This window comes from Rhinolophus hipposideros, assembly GCF_964194185.1.
Source record: "Rhinolophus hipposideros genome assembly, chromosome: X".
In the NCBI taxonomy this organism is placed as follows: domain Eukaryota; kingdom Metazoa; phylum Chordata; class Mammalia; order Chiroptera; family Rhinolophidae; genus Rhinolophus; species Rhinolophus hipposideros.
In genome coordinates this window covers 107,577,931-107,590,474 of record NC_138046.1, presented here as the reverse complement: position 1 = coordinate 107,590,474, position 12,544 = coordinate 107,577,931, and the positions used below count along the sequence as shown (strand labels likewise).

The 12,544-nt window shown below is 36.2% G+C and overlaps 1 pseudogene across 1 annotated transcript; it reads left to right on the top strand.

Moving 5' to 3' along the window:
- Window positions 1-6,472: 6,472 nt before the first annotated feature.
- LOC308495144 (pecanex-like protein 4) lies at window positions 6,473-7,163 on the top strand (annotated as a pseudogene). The gene has a single exon. The product of its transcript is annotated as a pecanex-like protein 4 (transcript).
- Window positions 7,164-12,544: the final 5,381 nt, after the last annotated feature.

The following is a 12,544-nucleotide window of genomic DNA, read 5'->3' as shown; positions in this document are numbered from 1 at the left end:
CTTGCAATTAGAAGATGAATAAATTCTGGAAATCTAATGCACAGTGTGGTGATTATTGCCAACAATACTATGCTATACACTTCAAACTTGCGAAGAGATTAGACTTTAAGTGTTCTATATTTGCAATTTGAATATTCCTTCATCACTTCAGGTCACAGGAGTTTTCTTATATCATTTTAAAAATAATTTCTTTTACATTTTTGTCACACTTTATCTTTCTAGAATTACTATGAATTTGATGTTTGTCCCACTGAACTGATCTTCTCTGTGTCTTCTCCCCACTGCCTTGGACTGTTTTTCTTTCTCCTTTTCTAGTTTCTGTTTTGATATATTTTCTTGAATTTTATCACTTACTAATGATTTTTAGTTTTTGAGCCATTTTGATTTAAATTGAATCTTACTTTTGATTTTGTATTTCTTATTTTTAATTATTTAAGATTTTTGTATAATTCATTGATTTTTAAAAATATTTCAGAAAACACAATATGATTAATTCTTTGTTGTTTTAAATAATCTTTGTTCCTTTAATCATCTTTTCCCCCCTTTTCCGTGTTGTGTTAGTTTCTATTGGTTATTCTCTCTTTTATTGTAATCTTCCCTTAATGTCTAACATTCTTAGGTCTGTCTATATTTAAGAATGAGCTAGTCACTGGATCTTGTGTGAGTCTATAGAACCAGAATGCTTTGATTTAGAATAAGCAATTTGATCCCGGTCGTTATAACAGGATTTCTAAACACCAAACTGAGAAAGGGCATTACACTGGGGTGCTGCTTTGGTTCTCTTGAGCCCCTTCTTTGAATTTCAAAGTTTTCCTTAAGATTTTGAGAGTAGTTACATGGATTCAGATGACCTAGTGTAAAATTCAGGTTGAGTGGTATTTAGAGATGAATTAAGCATTTCCATAATGAAGAATGACTTTTATCTTTATTAAAATCCTCATTCCTGCTATGATCTTCCACCATATCTGTGTTCTCCAAGACTAAATGATCTCAGGGATTTTGCTAGGTAGGTCAAACTCCTTCAGAGGTAGCAAATCTCACTTGAATAGCCAAGCGAATATTTTTATAGGTTTTTCTTTGTCTCTTTTTTTCTGCATTTCTCTGCCAATTTTTAATATTTTCACTATCACTATATGCATTTACATATATATCTGTATATACACATGTATGTGTGTAATGCCTATATATCATACATTTCATAAAATATGATCCCATACATATTTTTCATATACCTTAAATCCTTAAATTATAAATGAAGCAAGATTTAAAATCAGTAATCTAATAGATCATCTCAAGAAGTAAGAAAATCAAAGGCAGAGAAGTTACCCAAACAAAAAGACAGAGAAATAACAAAGATAAGAATATCAAAGACAGAGAAAATAAGGAATCAATTGTGTGACTCGACATAGACAAAATAAAAATCTTCAAAAAGAATAATAATATACATGCTCCTCTGGAAAGATTATGTCAAAAAGAGCAAAAACATAACAATGTAAAAGTGAGAAGAAAACAAATAAAAAGTAAAGAACATAGGCGAGAAGAAAACATAAAAAGAGATGTAATTATAGATATAGCATATATTTTAAAATGTATGAGAGAGTATAATGAATAATATGCCAGTAGACAGGTAAACTCAGGAAAAATAAAAAAAATCTTAGAAAATACTCATTTACTGACCCAATTGTGATTCAAGAGAAAAAGTAGAAAACTTGATCAGTGATAAAAATTAAATACATTTTACCATTAATTCAAAATATACATCCCAGCCCCAGAACACCTTCGAGTCCACCTGTCCCAGAGAATTATTCAGACTTGTTTTACGTGCAAAAAAAAAATTATTGGTGTGCAATCTCAAGTCAAACATATTGCTTTGTGTACAGTCATATATTCATGCCTGTATTTCCAGCTTCAGCTCTTCTATCCATGTACATCATTTCATGGACTGCATACAAATGTGTTATTTTTTTTCATCAAATGCAAAAGAAAACCCATCGTATTTTATCTTGTCTGTTTGACACAATGGGTTTATTATATTTACATGTATTATTTTATCTGCTATAGTTGGGATTCCTTTTCTCATACTATTTTTACACTTCCTTGCTATGCACTTGTGGTATAAGATTCAGATAATATACAATGTAAAATTTTAACCTAGCACATTTCATTGTTTGTTTTAATCTGCAGGAATTTCAGAATCAAAGTTGCAGTTCAACTTGAGTATTCCAAGGATATTAGGATGTGTGTTTTTCTAGAGTACCTTCATATCTGCTCTTTCATAGTATTTCCCCACATATATCATTCCTTCCCATGTTTCATTAATATATATTTGTCTATTTGTACTTTTTATATATCATTTTTCTTGTTGCAAGCCACCACATATAGCATTTGGGAAAAAAGGAGAAGCAACTATAAAATGAAGCCCAAAACTCAGAAACCCAACTCTGCAGAAACTTAGAAAGAAATTTAAAAGTAAGCCATATGTATAGAAAAAAACTTTTTTGGACTAAATTTTTAACCTGCCCAGAACCTTAGTACATCACCTGACTTTTTGTTTATTAACCAACTTTTTCAAAATTATTATTTTCTTTTTTTAAAGGGATTTTTAAAAAATTTTATTGGGGAATATTGGGGAACAGTGTGTTTCTCCAGGGCCCATCCGCTCCAAGTCATTGTCCTACAATCTAGTTGTGGAGGGCACAGCTCAGCTCCAAGCCTGGTTGCCATTTTCAATCTTTAGTTGCAGGGGGCACAGCCCACCATCCCATGTGGGAATCGAACCAGCAATCCTGTTGTTCAGAACTCATGCTCTAACCAACTGAGCTAACTGGCCGTCCCCAAGATAGCATTTTTTATAGTCTTATGATATTACGGCTTAGGCTTTTGGCTCTAAATTTTCCTGTTTTTACACTATTAAAGTTGAGTGTATGCAATTCAATGAAATTATCCCAATTACTGGATACTTACTTATTTTTAAAGAAAAAATGCTTATAAAATTATTTACTACATACAGTAGACTGCCAAGAAAAATCTGAAAGTTTTACTACTCCTTTTCTTGAGTTATACAGTGCTGTTCTTTTTACCACTTCAAATGATTTCAGCGATGTCTTTAGTAGAGTGTTTTACTACATAACATGTGATTCACAGTGATGGAATGAATGCTCCAAGCAGGACTACATTCTCTGATGTGTTTGCTGATTAAGGATGTTTGACAAATTGTGTCTCGCTATGGTGCAACCCACAGGCATTTCTGTTGTGAGAAGCAAATGACAACATCTCTAACGGTAAAAAGCAACACGGTGCCTCTGTTTCCCCGACAGTACAGCTTTTATCACTCACACTCAGAGGTCACAGAAAATGACATCCCAATTGAGCATGTGCAAACTCTCAGCTTTCCCAGGGCAGAATCCATAGGAAATAGGCCAATATATGAAGCACAATGGAGTAACATAAATACTGCTATTGGGCTCTGGAAAATTAGATGCTATCTCCAGCTGTTAATTGTAGGTTTGGTGCCTTTTGTTTTAATTCTAGAGATGTGCAAAAGTAGAACCTTTTATTAAGCTCATCTAGTATCAATCTATAAACATCCCAATTACATGTTGTGTCTTGGTAGGAAGTCAGGTTGAACTAAGTAAGGAACATTTACCAGTAATATGTCACTGGATATAAAAAGAGATGCATGCCAAAAGCATGATCCCCCTGTACTCCATCGGTTATTTTTCTTAGTTTATTTCTTCACTAAATAAGCAACTGCTTTAATTATCTCCTAAACATGAGTAAACTTTTCATATATGATTTGAGTTGAAGCCAACTACTATTTTATGATTTGAAAACTCCTTCCACTATTTAATCCCTAAGATATAAGAAATACTTCTAGTTTGCTCACTTTGATACCTTAAAGAGCATTTTGATTTAAAGCATTGTAATTTTCATTAGCCATCCAGGGTCTAGCTCACTAAAAAGCAAACTGAGTAACTTCAACCTCCGCTTCCAATTTATGTAAAAAAGATTTTTGAGAGGCAAGGAAGAGCACATGTTTTTCCTCCCATATGTTGTCTTTATCATCTGCTGAATGAAGCATTAGCATTTTTAATGTGAAAACATGTTGAAATTTCAAATGCAAACATCATTAGCTATGGAATTGTTTTGTCCAGTAAAACAAAACATAACATGATGTTAACGTTAATGTGTTTATAGCCTTCAAGGATCAATGAAAATACTTGCCAGAGAAGTAAAATGAATACAGCATGACTCACTGAATAGATTAACTCAACAGTCTTTCCAAATTGTTTTTCATGAATTTTATGCAAAGATTAAATCTGTCAAAATAAAATTATCTAAAAAACAAAGTAGAGTACATGAAGAGGTAGTTCATCAAATTGATATAATATTACCAAAAGCTCTATCTATTGTGTTATAGTGTAACTGCTTGCTCCTGCTTATTACACATTTATTGAATGCTATACATTTCATTTATGTTTCGGGGCTTATTTGTAAGCCTTACCAGTTTAATATTTTATATTTCTCAATTATTGGAGAAACGTCCATATTTCATTAATAGTAGTAAAAACAGTAGGAATGCATTTCCCTAGGATTTGAATTTTTAATATATATATAAGATAATTTCTCATCCAAGTTTACTGTGAAGGAAATTTCATGTATATGTTCATGGTTTTGCAATTTCATCATAAAAGGGAATAAATTCAGTTAAGCTGAGAGGGTATAATATAAATGGGATATATGCTCGATGTGCAATGAAACAGACTAGATTATACTGACACAAGCTGAAGCCAAAACTTACTTTATCACATGCATGTTTTTCCACTAGAATATTGTGGGAGATGAGATCTTAGAAATGTTATAAGAAGAATAAATCCTCAAGAGAAAATATGGCTTACAGGTCTTCAAAAGTAGCAAATTACATAGTTTTTCTGAGACCTGTAACCTTATTTCCTATGCACTAATTTTTAAGCCAGATTTTAATCACGGTTCTCAGATTTCTTACCTGGTAATGTATGCATTTGTTCTGAAGTCTGGCAGCTCCAGAAACAAGCTTTGTCTAGTCTCTGTTAAATGACAATGAGGCTGAGTCTTCTCATTTTCACCATTCTTCATTTTTTTGCCTGTGCAAACAGAAACAGGGCATTTGACCAGATTCTGGATGGAAGTTGATTTTTATAATTTCTTCGATTTTCACTATCTGGGTCTATTCTGAATAAAAGGGCTAGAGGTCAAGCCACAAAAAATGTTGATGTAGAACCTTATAACATACAAAGACTATTAAAATATCTAATGAGGTTTAATCTAAAACAAGATAAAATATCAGGAATTAATTACTCTGTGCAGCTATGACAAAATGCCAAATGGATATAAAAGTATATTTATTTTTTTACTGCAGCAGAAGACAGAAAAGAGAATGGTACTTTCAGATATCAATCAGGTGGCTTTTGAATCAGCATTACCAAAAACATTTCCTAATAATCTGAACTTTTAGAAATGAGATGAGCTCTAAAATAAGTTCAAAGTTACTAGAAATTTTCTACTGGCAATTATACATCCTACCACCATGGGGTACATGTGGTTTCTGTTTGGAAGTGGAACATGAACTCGCCCACAATTAGGATTCTGTGCTGACATTCACTCTACATTCATTTATGGAATAAATATTTCTTATGCATTTCAGATGGGCCAGACGCTGTGATAGGCCTTGAGGAGACAGTAGTGGATAGCACATAGTTCCTGCTTTGCAAATGTTTAGGTTTGGGGAGAGAGATAAGCAAAGAGAGAACCCCAGAAGATTGTGAGAGCCATGGTTCAAGTAAGTACTAAATAGTAGGAAAGCACATGAGAAGGTATTCAACCCAGCTTGAATGGATCAGGGAAAGTTTCCTGGAAGAGGTATTGAAGGTCCAGGTAATAGTTAACTTAGCCAAACAAAAAAAAAGAAGCTGTAGAGAAAACATACCAGTTAGAAAGAGCAGCCTGAATAAAAGCCCCATAATGTAAGATTGCACAATCCATTTGGGAAAATGCAACAAACAAACAAAACTATATTGCTCGTGGACAGAACGTGAGTCAAGCTATAGAATAAACACAGATGAGGGAGTTCACGTTAGCCATAGAAACGAGGAGAGTGCCCAGCACAACCGAGGTGAGCTGGTTGCCTGGCAGCCACAGCTTCTCTGCCTCAGAATCCCGACCTTAGGCAACCTCCCTATGGGAGCACCCAACCCAGATTCACCTGCAAAAATGCAGTCACCAGGACGCCTTCGCATTGCCTCTTGCCTTGGGTGACTTGCGGACCACATCAGAATTATAACTAAACTCCAGAACAACCATCACTAAGAATTGCCTGAAGTCTAGCTGCACCGAAGTCCTACAACTAAGGACATACAGAAGAAACCACCTGGAGACTGAGACTGCTGTGTCAACAGAAAAGGATGTGCTTTTAGAATAATCCTGAGTGAGAAGGATGAGTCCAGATGTGCCTCTGCTGAAGGATTACAAAAAGGACTACTTTCTGAAGTGCTTCCCACAGACTGTTCTTGGAGGCCCACAACTCAAATTAGGCTACTGTGCCCTTCCTTACATCTATGTTAATCAAATTATCCTTTTTCTGATGCCATGTGTTTTGGGTAGAATAGGAACACTTTTGTACCAATTAGTCATGCTAGAAGATTATTACACAGTAGCACTCTCAGGTGGATTAATGCTTTTCACTGTATCCAGTTCACAAGTTTATACACCAGAAAGAAATCCAATGATGGTAGAAAGAATGCTAACCACAGATATCTTAGCAGAAGAAGCTGAAAATGAATTTACAAGTTGTGTTGATACTGAGACTATCAAATTGCTAATTCCTGGCAAGAAATATATAGTTAATACGTTTTTTTCATTCTGTTCTTGCTGGGTTAGTGCTTGGTCATGAAATGTGGTATCTGCTCCCAAACAGAATAACCTTGCTGTGTGGCAGTGCAGGAAGAACAGTTCTAATGATGTTTTTTGGATGGATGACATTATGTACAGGCAAATATTTATTAACTGTAAACACAGCTACAGAGACTGCAACTTTCCAAACCCAGGATACTTATGAAATCACACCTCTTATGAGACCTCCTTACATTTTTTGATTCGTTTCTGAAGATCTTGCACACAGGCGATAAGCTATCAAATACTTGATAACTTGCTTTGCTTTTAAGCATACATAATCAGAGCACTCTCCTTGGTATTGAAAAAAATGAATCTGTGAATTGGAAGTCATCAAGACCAAACCATTGGGTAATAGATTGTTTTGATGATTAATCTCTTAGGACTAATCTCTGTTAAACATACACACTAAAGCAGTAATTAAATCTTATTGAAGAGTAAAGAGAAAACCCTTTATGAGTTAAGAGAAATAAGCAAAATTTCAATCCTGTGTTTCACTTAAATAAGGAGCAATGAATCTATAAGATAGCTAGGCTGAAACCTATGAGAAGAGATGGAACTTTCCTGTGAGGGAAAATGAAGAATTTAAATTTATATACGTAAATATTATATACAGATTGGGTGAATTTAAGATAAATAGAAAAATTTATTTCTAATTTTGTTATAGTAGCTATATAGAATAAATACTGATTGCTACAGAAGAAAAATAGAAAATATTGGTGGCCGGTTAGCTCAGTTGATTAGAGCACGGTGCTGGTAGCACCAAGGTTGCTAGTTCGATCCCCGCATGGGCCACTGTGAGCTGTATTCTCTTTAAAAATAAATAAATAAATAAATAAATAAATAAATAAATAAATAAATAATTTTAAAATCAAAATTGTTTGATAACCAGCTTTTGCTTGCCTTTTCTAAATTTGACCTTTCTCTGTTTCTGTAGATTGCAGCTTTCTCTTTCACAGGTTAGTGTCCAGGTAGAACTGTACAGTCATGCTATGGACTGAATGTGTTCCCCCCAAATTCACATGCTTAAAGCCCTAACCTCCCCCCCCATGTGACAGTATTTGGAGACAGGGTCTTTGGGGCATAATCAGGATAATGAAGATGGGCCCCTGGCTTGATGGGGTTAGTGCCCTTATAAGAAGAGATACCAGAGAGTTTGATCTCTCTCTTGCCACCATATGAGAATACACTGAGAAGTTGGTTGTACACTGAGAAGTTGGTTGTCTTCAAGCCAGGAGGAGAGCTCTCACCAGAACCTAACCATAATGCCACTCTCATCTCAGGCTTCCAGCCTCCAAAACAGTGAGGAATGAATTTCTGTTATTTAAGCCACCCAGTCTGCAGTATTTTGTTATGCCAGCCCAAGCTGATGAAGACAGATTTTTATACCAAGAGGTGAAGATATCCTATAATAAATAACCTAAAAGTGTAGCAGTGGCTTTGGAACTGGGTAATGAGTGGAGGCTGGAAGAGTTTTGAGGTATATGCTAGAAATATGAACATTAAGGCAATTCTGGTGAGGTCTCAGACAGAAATGAGCCACGTTATTAGAAACTGGAGGAAAGGCAATCCTTGTTAATAAAGTGGTGAAGAACTTGGATGCATCATTTTCTAATGTTTTGTGGAGGGTAGAATTTGAGAGTGATGAAATTGGATATATATCTGAGCAGATTTCTAAACAAGTGTTGAAGAAACAGCTTTGTTCCTCCTGACTGCTTATAGTAAAATACCGAAAGACAGCGATGAATTGAACAAGGAGTTGCTAAAAAGAAAGGAACCAGAACATGAAGATTTGGGAAATTTTTGGCCTATTCATATTGCAAAAACAATGAGAAAGCACGTTCTGAAGAGAACACCTCAGACACCGTTGGACTATCACTAAATAAATAGTTTATGGGATTATTTGAGCTGCCAGTTTGAACTAAAGGGGACAGAGACAAAATAAAGTGAACAAAGGTTATTGGACTTCTTGGATTTAACAGGATGGGGATGATAGACCTATCTGGCTGTGAACATGTAATGTTCTTTAAGAAGAGGGGAAAATGACCCCAATATTTATTCATCAATTATCAGGACAAGGGCCTCGGTTTCAACAAGCTAGAAGACGACTGTTGCAAGCCTTGGGCTGACACAGCCCTCCAGAGGCATAGGGGTAGGACCCCCACCTAGAGTTGTTTGGGTGACATTGCCACCCACGACGCCTAGAAGGCAGAGGATGGAACCAAAGAGAATTATTCTCCAGCTTTAAGATCTAATGGGATTTGGCCCTATCATCCCTTCCTTCTTTCCTGCTTCTCCTTTTAGAATAGGACTGTCCATCCTATACCTGTCCCACCATTGTATTTTGGAAGCACATAATTTGCCTCATTTCACAGGTTCACAGCTGGAGAGGAATTTTTCCTCAGGATGAGTCTTGCCTATATCTGATTTAGATGAAACTTTGGATTTTAGAATTGATGCTGGAATAAGTTAAGACTTTTGGGGCTGTTGGGATGGAATTAATGTATTTAGCATATAAGAACATGAATTTGGGAGACTGGGGTGGAATGTTATAGACTGAATGAATGCATCCCCTCAAAATACATATGCTGAAGCCCTAGCTCCCAATGTGATAGTATTTGGAGATGGGGTCTTTGGGAAGTAATTAGGTCATCAGGTTGGCCCTAGTCTGATGGGATTAGTGCCCTTATGAGGAGAGACACCAGAGAGCTTGATCTACCTCTGCTATGTGAGAACACAATGAGAAGTTGGCTGTCTGCAAGCCAGGAAGAGAGTTCTCACTAGAAACCCACCGTAATGGCACTGTGATCTCATACTTTCTGCTCCCAGAACTGTGAGAAAGAAATTTCCATTGTTTGGCAAAAAAAATAGACAACAGGTGAGTGGGATTGTCCCTTGGTAGAGCTGCTAGGAAAATTCCATATGACTTAAAGCTTGGTAAATAACGGAGAAAAATAATTCAAATATTTCATAGCAAATAAATAACTTCAAACAGCAGGGGGCACTGAATATTAGCAATTTTGCAAATTATAAACCTATGTAAGTGGCACCGAATGATCTCATTTTTTTAAATTTACAGTATTTATGTAAAATTTCAATGTAAGCAATCACTGTGTGAGTTTAGTGGTACACCTGAATTTCACAAATATTTCTGCTGTTCACAATTAATGCTGTCGGGGAGGGGGAAATTTCCCCCTACCCCTCTTGATTCAATTGGCTGGTCTAATAATCAAATTAACACAAGACAGATTAAAAAGAGAAAAACAAATTTAATTTTGCATATACTGAGGTCTCATAGATATGTGATCTAAAAAGTGACTAAAGCAGGCAGTTGATATACCTTTTAGAAAAAAGAATAAACAAACAAACAAACAAACAAATAAATAAATAAATAAATTTGTGAAGGACTGACAAGACAAACAGGCACAGGTATACATGAGAAGGCTGAGGCTCACACAAGTTATATAAAGTTATACAAATTGCTCAAATTCACAGCGCTAACAAAGGCCAAAGGTAGGATTCACACCTCCTATTTTTTTGCAAAAACTATGGCTTTCTAATGTACCCAGCTTAGTAGGACTAATACATGGGTATCTGCCTGCATCACCTTCCTGATCTAACTCATTCTTCCCATCTGCTCTGAGGACCCCTAATTCAATAGCCTGTCTGGATTATGTTTTCCTTGCTGGAATGTCTGGTACACAGTTAAGTTGAATCTGGACATAACTTCTCTGAAAGTTAAGAAAAAAAGCAGGCTCTTACTTTCCTAGACCTGTGTTGTGAAAAGTCAGACAAAGCATAACCCTGGGCAGACAATTTGTGGAAATACTTATAAGAAGGCAAACTTTAAAGTGACAAAGTCTCAAGATAGAGGATTCTGAGTCACTGGGCCAGAAGAGACCTCCAGAAAAAAAACCTCCTGACATCCAGACTACTCCACCAGAGTGAAAATGCTCTAACAGAATCTAAGGGCAGTGGGTGGTCGTGTCTTCAGGTACCCATTCCTATTTTTGTTGGGTCTATCATCTCAGCAAGCAATACCCAAGTTGAGTTGGAACTTTAGTCCTGCCAGATTCTCTGAAAGAATACACAGACCTCCTAAGACCAAAAAATAAATTTGGGGAAATTTCCCCTATCCCCCTTTTGGAGATTTATAGAAAGTCAAGTGAGAGCATTTCCTAAACATTTTGGACCACTGAATTATTTTTGTTTCTAGTAATGCCTATTAACCTACAGAAATAATTTTCAAAGTAATATACATTGAGAACTTCTATACTAGAATGATAACTTCCAGTTTTTTTCACCAACTCGAGCCCTTCCTATTATTTTTCCCATGTAGACCTCATGTTTTGAAAATGATTTTCACTAATGTCTTTAGAAAATGTATTCAGGGGCGACCAGTTGGCTCAGTTGGTTAGAACGCAGTGCTCATGACACCCAGGTCACCGGTTCAATTCCCACATGGGCCACTGAGCTGCGCCCTCCACAACTAGATTGAGAATAGCAACTTATCTGGAGCTGATGAGTCCTGGAGAAGTGTACTGTTCCCCAATATTCCCCAATTAAAAAAAAAAGAAAGAAAGAAAGAAAGAAAAAAAATGTATTCAAAGACTACTGTTAGATATTTTGAAATACTGGCAGGGGGCAAATACCACAGATCCTCATTACTCGTTTATAGATTTCTTAAGTTACAGATTTGAAACTGGGAATTACTATTCTGGAAAGAAACTGTTTAAGACAATTCCATTCATTTAGTGTCGTGGGAAGACTGCAACTTTTGGTGTGACTAAGAGTTCCCGGGGGATGTCCCCGATCTGAGTAGGGGTATCAATGTAGACATGAGGGGTTTCATTTTAATCTTCATTAAGTAATTCATGTTTCAGGCTCTCTCTGTCCTTTTGGTGAACCTGGTCTGAGTTTAGGAGCTTGCCCAACTTATGGCACAAATAAATAATACACAAATGATGAAGAGGACTTTTCACTGTATCCATTATTCAAAGTTTAAAGGAAATCCTTTATCTTGGATTTGAAACTTTTTACTGAGTTCTGCATTTTTCGGTATCCCGGTTTTGAAAATAGGAAGGACGTTTCTGAATATGAAAGGTAGGGAGCAGGATTTTGCCACCTCAAAATATTTCTCTTGAGCATGAAGATTATTTAAGGCTGATTAATTTTAACAAACAAAAGGCTCAGGAAGATATTTTCACCCCTGCTCCCCTTCCCCCCTTTAATGGACTAAAAGAACCTAGACAGAGGTCCTGTTCCAGAAAGAGAGCTATCACCAGAGATGACTCCAAAGAGTATGAGCTAGGTGTGGGAGCTGGCAGGGCTCACTAATTCATAGTCCCCTCTGTGTTCCTTTGTTTTTGCAGGGCATGGCAAACATTTGTTTACCAAACATTTGCTCTTTCTATCTCCATGTGAATCGTCTTCCTCCCCTTTGAAGTCCCAGACTCCTACCCCCTTCTCCTTAGTTCTGGATGGCATATAAACCTCAATGCCATCTTTGGGTCTCATTTTCTTATGGAATCCCACTCCCCATATATGAAATTAAAGGTGCTTTTCTCCTGTTAATCTGTCTCATGACAATTTAATTCTTAAGCCAGCCAGATGAACC